Genomic DNA, 10,630 nt, shown 5'->3' with positions numbered 1-10,630 from the left:
GGGCTCCTTACTAATATGACTCATATCTTTGCATTACTTAAGATTTCAACAATGCTATTTTTCATTGTTCCTCTTTCACTTTGGGGTCATAAGAAACATAAAAAAAACTATGTAGTCAATAAATAATTTTGCAGTGTCAGATGAGGGCAGCGTTAAGACTGAAGAGGGCAGCCTGAGAATGGTCCATTACTTTCCAATTCACAGTATGAATTAATTGAACCCCATATCACATCCCTAAGAATCACACAGCCATTAATGTTGGCCTTCTCTGTAGGTAGATGCTAAGTGAAGTGAAGTAATCAATTCAAGGGCAGCTAGGTTGCACAACTGATAAAGTGTTAGGCTTAGATTCAGGAAGAGTCATCTTCCTGAGTTCATATCTGGCCTCAGACACTTATTAGCTATATGACCCTGTGCAAGTTACTTCATCCTATTTGCCTCAGTTTCCTCATCTGTGAAATGAACTGTACAAGGAAATGGCAAACCCCTCTAGTACCTTTGCCAAGAAAGCCCCAAATAGAGTCATGAAGAGTCAGACATGACTAAAAACAACTGAATACAACAATCTATTCTAGGTTTTAGAAAAAGGGCCTGCCAAATTTAGGATATGAAAATTGCAGAGACCTAGATTTTGTTTCTCAGTTTTGACAAAAACTACCCCACTGAAGTAGTTTTAAATTTGAGTATAATAAGAATGTCAGAAACTAAAAATCTGTATATACAGTGTGTCGACCTGAAAAATTGTTTAAAGGAGGCAAACAGGGTTGGTTATATGTAAAGTCATATCATTTATTCCCTTAAAGCTAGCAAATATATGATCATGGAGCCAGAAGGAAACTTCTACCTGTCCAACACAAGAATGACCAGGCTGAAATCTGTTTAAGAACAATTCTCAACTCAGTATTCCCAACTCAAATTTATAATCCCCACTTATGATTAACCATTTTATAAGAAAGGAATTTTCTTAATTGAATAAGCGGTAAATACAATAATATAAGAGTTGACAAAGTGTCCATTGAAATTATAACCCAGAATATCTGTGTTTTCTCTACCATTACCATGCCATAACATATGTCCACAAAACATTAAGATGCAGAAAAAGTGCCATTATTCAAGATAGTGTCTTGGGTTAAGGGTCTCATAAAGAATGCTAAGTCAGTCCCATTTGGCTTTGTTGCCATAGGAAAAAGTATAATGTGAGTTTACTCAGAACAAAGAAGCTGTTAGGTCAAGGCTCTTCTTCTGGTTGACTAACTCAGTCTCTGGCCCTTATTGAGGTTGTTAAAATGATATTAAATGATTATCTACTGTAACATACTGGATAAATGTCAACTGCGAAAGTAGTCCAATAGGAAGGGAGTCAACAACTAGTGACTGGGCCCCGAATCTCACCTCCCCTCCTCCCTTGTTCCTTCTAGCGAAAGAACAATTTAGACATTTTCGTAGCAATGCTGTAAAGCCCTTATTCTTTCTTTCTAAAACTCCTCTCAACCCTCTGCTCTAAAACCTTTCATGACTTTGCAGTGCCCTTTGGGGATTCATTCACCTCAGACTTGATCCTCAATCACTTCTTCAGTCTTGCTTATCCATCAGAATGGGGTCTTCAATTCGTATGCCCTACCTCAACTATAGAACTGTTTCCCTCCTTTCCAGGGTAAATGGTACCAAGTACTGACGACTGAAGCATTCCTATGGTTCAAATCCTAGCTCTGCCACTTATTAACTGTGTGACCCCTGGCAAGTTAAAATTTCTTCATCTGTAAAATGAGAGCACTGGACTAGATGATCTAAAAGGTCCCTTCTAGCTCTAAGTCTATGAACGTATAATCCTATGAACTCACTTCAACACCGGCCTAGAAGGTCTTCTACCTTTTGCTCTCCCAAAAGATTTTACTTCTTCACCTCCATTCCTCTATAACACAATACCAAGGGTCAGGGAAAGCTCTGTATCTATATACAATGAAACATTTAATTGTCAGACTCATAATGAAATTTAAGTATTCTAAATGGGCTTTGATTATTTAAATAGGTTTTTGACTTTTCAATTCCTGAAATTAAAAGAAAAACCTTGAGAGCTTTGACAGAGGTCACTGGACCTCTACTAGGTTATCACAGTCTCAGTTTGACAGATTCATTAACCTACTATGGTGGAAGTTAGGTGGCACAATAGATAGTGCACCTACCTTGGAGTCAGGAGGACCTGAGTTCAGATCCAGTCTCACTTACTAGCTGTGTGACCCTGGGCAAGTCACTTAACCCCAACTACCTCCCAAGGGGGCGGGGCAACCTACTATGGCGACAAATTAAAATTCCAGAAATCTTTTACAAGCCATACCAGAATAAAAGCCACTCAGTAAATCAACTCAAGCAAAATGACTGCTAGAGCTCAGAAATTTCATGTGCAGCAAAAAAATTCATAGAAAATGTAATGGCAAGTAAAACAGAATCTTTTGTTGTTTTTGTTTTAGTATAATCAAGAAGTATAATGCCTGTATTTGAATATGATTAAGGAGGCACTTTCTCACCCATTATCGGGCCTGGGAAGATTTGTTGGAAGGTCCACACTTAGTAGCTATGTGACCCCAAATAAGTCCCTTAACCTCTCTGGATCTGTTTTCATCATCTATAAAATTAGAATGATAATAATGCATACCTCTTGCAGTTGTTGGGATAATATATCTATAGAATTTTGTGTAAACCTTAAAGAATTATATAAATGTCAGCTATCATAAGGGTACAAGGTAGTTAGGTGATGCGGTGGGTAGAGCACAGGGTCTGCAATCAGGAACACCTGAGTTCAAATCCAGCCTCAGACACTTACTAGTTCTGTGACCCTGGCAAGTCACTTAATCCTGTTTGGCTCAGTTCTTTATCTGTAAAATGAACTGGAGAAGGAAATGCCTAAACCAGTCTAGTATCTTTGCCAAGAAGACCACCTAACTGGGGTCATGAAGAGTCAGACACAATGGAAATGATTGAACAACAATCATAGGGTAAGTTTGAAATATTTTTAATATTATGTCCTGGACTTCCCTATGTGATTTGTCTATTGGAAGCCAATAAATTTTGAAATTTCTCATGTCATTAGTATCTCCTGAGATGAAGTTTTTATGCCCTAGTACGTAGTCAATTTTTGTGTAGGTACCATATACTGGTGAGAAAAAGGTATATTCCTTTCTATCCCCATTCAGTTTTCTCCATATCTAACTTTTCTAAAATTCTAGTCACCTCCTTAACTTCTTTCTTATTTATTTTGTGCTCAGATTTATCAAGTTCTGAGAGGGGGAAGTTGAGATCCCCTAATAGTATAGTTTTGCTGTTTATTTCATGCTGTAAGTTCCTTAACTTCTCCTCTAAGAATCTGGATACTATACCACTTGGTGCATATATGTTTAGTAATGATATTACTTCATTCTTTTAGCATAATGTAGTTTCCTTCCTTATCGCTTTTAATTAGATTCTATTTTTGCTTTTCCTTTGTCTGAGATCAGGATTGCCACCCTTGCTTTTTTTTTTACTTCCACTGAAATATAATATATTCTATTCCAGGTTTTTACCTTTACTCTGTGTGTATCCCTCTGATTCAAATGTGTTTCTTAGAAACAACATATTGTAGGATTGTGGTTTTTAATCCATTCTGCTGTGCCCTTCCATTTTATGGGAGAGTTCATTGCATTCACATTCAAAGTTATGATTACTATCTGTATCTCTCTCCATCCTATCCTCTCCATTTATGCTTTTCTTTCCCCTTTCTTCCCCTACTTCCTAGAGGGTAAGTTAAATTTCTATACATCTGATGATGTTATTTCCTCTGAGCCAAATCTGATGAGAGTAAAGTTCAGACAATGCTCATCTCCCTCCCTTCTTTCCCTCTACTGTAATACGTCTTTGTGCCTCTTCTTGTGATGTAATTTACCCTTTTCTGCCTCTTCCTTTCTTTTTCTCTCATTACAATCTCTTATCAGCACTCAATTAAGTTTTTTTAATCATCATATCAATGTCAACTTATATCCACACCCTCTGCCTATCTATATTCCTTCTAAATGTTGTAATGAATATACAGTTTTTAAGAATTAGGAGCATCATCTTACAATATAGGGATGTAAACAGCTTGTCCTTCCTGAATAAATAAGAATAGTAGAGTTTCTTTTCTTCCTTTTTACCTTTTATGCCTCTCTTGAGTTTTGCATTTGAAGATCAAATTTTCTGTTGAGCTCTGATCTTTTCATCAGGAAGGTCTGGAAGTCCTTTATTTCATTGAATATCCATCTCCTCCCCTGAAAGAGTATACTCAGTTTTGCTGGATAGTTGATCCTTGGTTGTAATCCAAGCTCCTTTACCTTTCAGAATACCATATTCCAAGCTCTCCAATCTTTTAATGTACAAGCTGCAATATCTCCTGAGATGAAAACACTTGTCTGCTCAGCCCACTGATTAAGAGGAAGCACAGTGATGGAGCATTGGATTTGAAGTAAAGAATCCCTGAATTCAAAATCAGCCTCAGAAACTTACTAGTTATGTGGATGAGACAAAGAACATCTCTATACTTCAGTTTCCTCATCTGTAAAATGGGGAAAATTAAAGCAGCTATCTCCCAAGGTTGTTTGTGAGATTAAAGTGAGAAATACCTATAAAACATGTCATAAATCTTAAAGTATCCCACACAAATGCTAGATAGTATTATTTTCATTAAGGTGGAAAAGTAAGTAGGGATGACAATAACGGTAGTGAATCCATATCTACATCCATTTCAGCACTAACAATACAGAAAGAACTTGTGGACAGGACCTCAGAAGGACTGTTGACAGTGTCCCTCAAACAAAGCAGTCTTCAGAGACTCAATTTGTAATGGGTGTTTCTGAGCATCAACCTGATATTTTAGATACCAGAAACATCCAAGGGAGTAGATAGATGACTAGAGACACTCTTATGAAAGGCCTTGTTCATGAAGTATTCTCTAAATCAAACAATATTTTCCACTTTATCTGACTGAACCAATAGCTCTTTCTTAACCTGGACTTTCCCACATCTTTTCTCTCTAGTCAATTTCTCTTTTGACAAACAATTCGAGCATCTGCCTACATCCACTTATCCAAACCACACATTATATATTTCAAGCATTTCTTAAAATTCTCCATTGTCTCTCTGTTTAAAACAATTTCAAATACTCTACAACCTCTATGGAAAGACATTCTCTAGTATATATGCGGAAACAGAATCTGAAGCAGTTGGTTGAGTTGACAAAACCAATATATGTTTAGTTTTATGAGGCCTCTGGGTATTGGGGCTAAGCTGTCAGGAGATTTATAGCAGGAATCCCTTTAAGGCTTCTCCATATGACATGCTCCAAGTCATTTTGAGCTGATCTGCCCTGGGCCTTCAAGTCACTTGCTTTTTACATTGTGGCTCAATCTCAGATATATTCACACTGAGTCAAATATGCACATCTGGATTATTTTAAGCACAAACCTCCAGTCTAAAGAAATAAATGCCATTTTGCATTCTCCCCCTGAATATTTGATGCATACTTCAGGCATTCATTAACACAGTCTTCCTTTAGGGATATACATCCAGGACAAATCACATTGTACATCTCTACAATTATTTTTATACAAGGAAATCAGGTTAAAATAAAAAACAAGGCTAGTATGTATTCAGAAAAGAAATCAAAGAAAACTGACCTATAGCTTTAGGGGATATATGTAAAAGAGGACTGGAGCTTTGTCTAGAGGGTGACCCAGCTCCATCCCTAGAGACTGACATAATAAAAATATTCTCATAAGCCTCTGGCTGTATTTTAGCTCCTGCTAAGAACCATGCTTTTGACCCCTTGGCTGCCTCTAAGAGTCACTTAGTGACTCTTCAGACTGAATAGCATAGCTTAGGAAGACAGGGATGGCAAGAAATGCAGAAGAGGGAATGGCAATTTCCCCAAGAATCTGGCTCTCTATTCACTAGATTCACAGGACTGTTTGAAGGAACCTTTGAGAACATCTAAAGCAGTCATCTCATTCTGCTGATGAGGAAACTTGAGAAACATTGAGGTTAGATGACTTGTCCAAGGTCCCATGGCATGTAGATACAGAATTAGCTTAAAAGCTTTATTTTCTGATTCTTAATCCAGTACTCTTTCCAACGCCCTGTGCCACTTTATTTAAGTGTTTACACCAACCAAATTTCTCAAGTAGATCATAGACCCGATACTTCACTTTACCTCTGACCTCTATTTTAGTGGAACACAGATTCACAAAATTTAAGAGTTGAACAAGACCTAAGAGACCATATCTGAAGACCAGCCCATATCTGAACAAGAATCCTCTCTATGGTGTATTTGACAAATGCTTATCCAATCTTTGCTTGAGTAAGTAAGCAAGTAATAATAATAATTAATAAGTAAGTAAGAATAAGCCACTAATTCCCCAGGTAGTCAATTTTATGTTAATATAGTTCTAATGGTTGGGCAGTTGCACATGGTTACAAAGGTAATAAGTAGCAGAATTGGAATTTGGACCCAAACTAAGAATTTTAATCCTAAGGCAGTTCTCTTTCCACTGTACCATTCTGTCTCCCTTAGCAGATATAGTAAGAGAGTCTTCGAAAGATTGAGAGCTACCAAATGTAGGGAATTGCTGAATTCTTTTGAAGATAACTTCTGGGAGATAAGCTTTATTCTCTGTAGGTTTGTAGGTATCATGAAGCTGATCTCCACAAATCCTTACTGCTTAGGAAATGGAGTAAGAAAGACCCTTTTAGTTCTCTTGGGGAATAGGTGTGGATATCCTTGGTATTCTATAGTCTTTCTCTTTCTTTAGCGGCAGGGAAAAAATTAAAGTTTTCCAAACAGGGCTAGGTCTTGAGAATTATCTCCGTTAGATTTTTCTCTGTGTTGGGGATAGGATCAAAGACAATCCTCCAACCTCCTGCCACATTCTAAATCAATCCTACCCTATGCAGATGGGTTCCAAATAGATATTTTCAATCCTAATTTCTCTACTTCCTACCATAGATGTTCATATGCATGTCTCATAAACACTTCAAGCACAACATTTTCAAAACTGATATCTTTCCCTTAAACCTCCATATGCATTATTTCTATCAGGGATGCAATCCTTCACCCAGTCTCCTATGCTCAAAACCTTGGTATTATATTTAATTTCTTCCACACCTGTCACATGCAAGCAATAACCAATTCCTGATGATTCCATTTTGGCAAAACCTTAAACATCTACTCTCAATTTTCTATTTCTGCCCGCCACAGTTATTATTATAGAATCTTTCTGTCACCTTCCTAGAGTATTGTGATAGTTTCTGAACACATCCAATCTCAAATCTATTTTCACATTACTGCTAGATTCTACTCAAATTTCTCCAGTGGCTTCTATATTTGCATCAAGTAAGCTTCAGATTTCTTTGTCCATTATTTGACTTGATACTACCCTGTCTTTCTCCATTTACCATACTCTTGGTTTCACATATGGATGGTTTGGTACTGACTGATGAAGCACTGGTGTTTTCTTAGTATTAATTGTTGGGCCAAAATTAACACAAGCAGCAGAAAATTAATCCATACTTTGTTGCATCTCAATTGCAGAGGCTGCATTGAGAGAACAAAAAAATCATATGCCAACTCTCCCTCTACTTTAGTTTTGGCTTGTAGCCTTTTTAAGTTGATTAATATACGATACTGGTGAATTTCTCCTGGCAATCAAACTTTGACATACACTTTTGAACATTGTGGATATGCTCACTTACCTTGGCAGTATACTTTCCAGGGATGTACACACGATAATGATGTTGACACATGTATTATAGGAACTAGCTCAGTGTTTAGGAGACTCTGAAGGAAGAAGGAGAAAAGTGGTATTAGACTGCCTACCAAACTGAAGGTCTACAGAGCCATTGTGCTGACCTCATTGTTGTATACCTGTGAAACCTAGACAGTATACTAGTGCCATGCCAGGAAACTGAATCACTTACATCTGAAATTTTTTAGGAAGATTCTGAAGATCACCTGGCAGATAAGATATCAGACACTGGGATCCTCTCTCAAACTCAACTGGCAAGCATTCAAATTATACTACAGAGAGCACAACTCCAATTGGCTGGCCATCTTGTCCTAGAGAGTTGAAATTAAGCACAGCTGCTGCTGAAAAGTGGAGAGTTCCAATCTATTCAATCAATCTGCAAGCGTTTTTTCAGAAACAGTACTTTCAACGACATTGTACTAACCACAGGGAATATATAAAGACAAAAAATAAAACAATCTCTACTCTCAGGGGGGTTACATTCTATCAAGGGAGGTAACACATAAAAACAAACAGAATAAATAACAAATGAATATGTGATAGTTACATACAAAGTAGTTAAGGAGGTAGGATCTAAGAATGGAAAGAAATCAGAAAAGATATCCTGTAGGAGGTGGGACTTCATCTATCTCTAGAAGGAACTGGGGGATTTGGTGAAGTAGCAGTCAGGAGGGAGTATATTCCAAGGATGCAAGACAGCCAGTGTAGAAGTATAGAGCTGGAAGATGGGGTGTCATACAAAAACAGAGAGAAGCCCAGTTTGGAAGGACATTAGAGTGCGGGAAGTAGGGTAATACATAATTAGGCTGAAAATATGGGTTGGAGCCAGGCTATCTTTAAAAGGGTGGGTGGGGAATGCAGATTGGAAAATGACAACAGTGTTTTATTTTGTTTTAAATCAGTAAAACATTTTTAAAAGAAAAAAGGAGAGCTTATGTTTATAAGAAAAGTAAGAGACAATTAGAAGATAAATTGAGGCCAGATCGTTGATTTTATTTCACGTATTTAATAAGAATTGTGCCCCCACTTCCTTTTCCTCTCTCTCTCTCTCTCTCTCTCTCTCTCTCTCTCTCTCTATCTATCTATCTATATATATATATATATATATATATATATATATATATGTATATATACATATATACACATATGTATATATTTGTATTTTTATGTATATATATACATATATATATACACATATGTATATATTTCTTCTTCTATTGCTACTCTTTCATTCTGACTGAGGAGCCGGAGGGAGAACTGATGGGTAACTAATGGGAATAGGATTGCTTTCCTCTTTCTCTTTCTACAGTATTGCTGTGGGATTCTTAATATAGTCTGAAGAAGGACGCAAACTCCTGCAAGACAGGAACCATACCTTCAGTTCCTTTTTGCATCTGCCTGGGTGCCTGCTGTTTGGCCTTGAGCAATGAATATTTGTTCAGTGAATGAATGACTGAATCTGACTTTACAGATACATATAGTAGAGTGCAAATAACTCATAGGTTTATTACCACTGCATGAAAATAGTCATTTTTTAGTGTTGATGTCATCATGTACAAGCTTGCATCTTACTGAAATTCGCTAGTGCTTTCACTCAATTATTTCCAAATGCTTTTCTCAGGTTTGAGTTGATTTGTCTGCCTGTTTTTAAAGCTTTTCATTTCATCTTAAATAGAGAATTGACTCAATACGATTCCTTCATCTTCGAATGACATTTAAAGATTGGATTTAATCTAGGAATTTCTGATTTAGGCAGCTCTGATACATCATGACATTTCCCAAATGAATCCATAAAAAATGCATAGATGATAGATGCTGCTGATAGTCTAGTTACCTGGGGACCATTCTTGATCTAAAGAAATATGTAGATTTTTCCCTTTGCAATGTTTATTGGGCACCTTTGAGTCAAGGATTTTTGATGCTAGGTATAAAAGAGATGCAATGCAAAAAAGATGGTATTCTTGATAATGTTTAAATAATTATATTGCTAAGATCCTGTAAACAATCTCTCATGGCTACTCACCTTTATAATAGAAAAATTACCTTAACTGAAAATTTTTATAAGAATTTCTCAGGACCAGATTACCTTCAATATAAGTTAATGCCAGTTTCAACCCATAATAAGCTATACACATTTAAATAATTTCCCCATTATTTTAATATGTCCATGTACCTATTTTACACAATCTGTTTATTGTGAATTGATCTCATCTTTGTTGTTTGCATTCATTCTACAAGCTTTCCTCTAACATTCCAGATTTAAAGGCCCAGCTAAAAACTGATAAAAGGTTTTCGCTATAAACTCTTGCCACCTATAAATGGATTGTTTTATTGTGCTTTTTTTCCAGGTCACACACAATATATTCCATTATTATACATGTCTGTATCCAATACACACATTTCACCATCTATATTTTATAAACAAGACAAGTCCCTATTTTGACAACAGATGTCCATTAAAATCAGCAACTGTGCATATTTCCAAGAGCAAAAAATATGCCACACTTGAGCAATTCCATTCATTCAAGGATATCAATATGCTATTAACAGGCAATCAGACTTCTTTACCAAAAATAATGGGGCATTGACATTGAATGGTTTATCTGTATTTGCATAGAAAACTGGGGAAAACCTAATCTAATCACTGAATTTTACAGCTTTAAAGGACATTAAAGATTAACCTCATTCAGCCACTTCCTTTTTTAAAGAATTCCATTTTGAATTTTGTTCTAAACATCATAGTCACTTGCCAACATATTTCCCAACAATGAACAATGCCTTAAAGCCAATTCAGCAAAGTCAACAAGGCACCCTCAACTGACAGT

General features: G+C 36.5%; 1 long non-coding RNA gene across 1 annotated transcript in view; it reads right to left on the bottom strand.

The window, feature by feature from the left end:
• Window positions 1–2,374: 2,374 nt before the first annotated feature.
• Window positions 2,375–10,630, bottom strand: part of LOC140508309 (uncharacterized) — a 219,531-nt gene continuing 211,275 nt past the window's right edge. The window contains exon 5 of the long non-coding RNA XR_011968382.1: window positions 2,375–7,837. This is a non-coding gene — a long non-coding RNA (uncharacterized lncRNA). The remainder of the gene's footprint in view (window positions 7,838–10,630) is intronic.

This window comes from Notamacropus eugenii, chromosome 1 (assembly GCF_028372415.1).
Source record: "Notamacropus eugenii isolate mMacEug1 chromosome 1, mMacEug1.pri_v2, whole genome shotgun sequence".
NCBI lineage: Eukaryota > Metazoa > Chordata > Mammalia > Diprotodontia > Macropodidae > Notamacropus > Notamacropus eugenii.
Note: the sequence above shows the minus strand (reverse complement) of the source record. Positions and strands in the feature narration are given on the sequence as shown.